Here is a 1,401-nt window from a genome sequence, read left to right on the forward strand (position 1 = left end):
GCCAAATGCACAATATCATTGGTTTTAGAATTATTTCTTACATATAAATATTCGTAAATAATTTGTTAAGATTACAAGTACCAAGTGTTGAACTCATACCCTGCCAAATTTGAAGCTCAGAGTCAGTGTTTAAAACCAGCTCAGAGTCAGTGTTGGACCAACTAACTCAGGGTTGTAATAATGACTGTAATTGTATTCTGGCTTTTTTTTATAAAGTAATGTTTTTTTTTGAATCATTGAGTCATTGTTTAAAACCAGCTCAGAGTCAGTGTTGCGCCAACTAACTCAACTAACTCAGGGTTGTAATAATGACTGTAATTATATTCTGGATTTTTTTTATAAAGTAATGTCTTTTTTTAATATTTTAACTTATATTTCTAACGTTTGTTTAAGTATATTTTCTATACGAATTTCGGCAAATTCGCTTTTGTCTTCATCAGAATGATTCCCTACAGGTTTTTATAAAGTTATTTCTGAATGCAAATCAAATAACCCAATGGTGATAAAACCAAATGAGTCAATATTTGTGGCTTACCAAATTCTTTTCGTAAAAATTTTATGCTAAACAGAAGCAGAGATTCATAATATTTGTAAATCTCTAGTAACTATTTGATGCATATTAAGTGAAAATCATAACTCAATATAGACCATTTTTTGAGATTCTATCAGAAAATACAACTATTATTTCTGACGTGTACTGTCATTAACTGAAAAAACTTAATGATTCGCTTTAAACAGGAAGACTATACGTTTCACCAAGAAGTTGCGAAATCCAGCATAATTTTAGTAGTTCACCCAAAGCTTTTATAGTTGGATAGAATATATAGTTTGTGATCTATATTATTTAGATCAGAAAAAGTTTTATTAATTGCGGACCATTTTTAACCATCTCGGACCATCGATTGGAAACCACTGTTTAAGGCGTATAAAATATATAAAATGTATATTTTAATATTTTTTAAAGCGCTATTCTTTCGAATTGAAGTAATTGTATCTCTCGCTTTATTAGTTTTTGGTAGTCATTTTTGTTAGTCATCTGATAATACTGGGCTAATAACTGTTAGGAATATACCATTAATACAATATTATCAATTTTGTGTAGTATTGTTCTCTAATTTGAATCTAATTTGAATAATTTGAAAATAAATTGACTAAAGGTATGCAATAAGATCTGTTATTTAATTTTAGGTTTAGGTTGATCTGGTAAAAAGAGGAGATAAGAGATTTAAGAAGATATCTATTCTATTAATAGATATAGAAATGTTTTACATTCAATTTATATACATACATAAATTTTAACCTTTAGAGTAAATTTGCAAATTTACAAACTACGTAATAGTATAATAACAACACTTTAACTTAAAATTATAAAAAAAAAAACTTGCTAACTCATCCTTAGAC

Source organism: Teleopsis dalmanni, chromosome 2, assembly GCF_002237135.1.
Source record: "Teleopsis dalmanni isolate 2A chromosome 2, ASM223713v2, whole genome shotgun sequence".
NCBI lineage: Eukaryota > Metazoa > Arthropoda > Insecta > Diptera > Diopsidae > Teleopsis > Teleopsis dalmanni.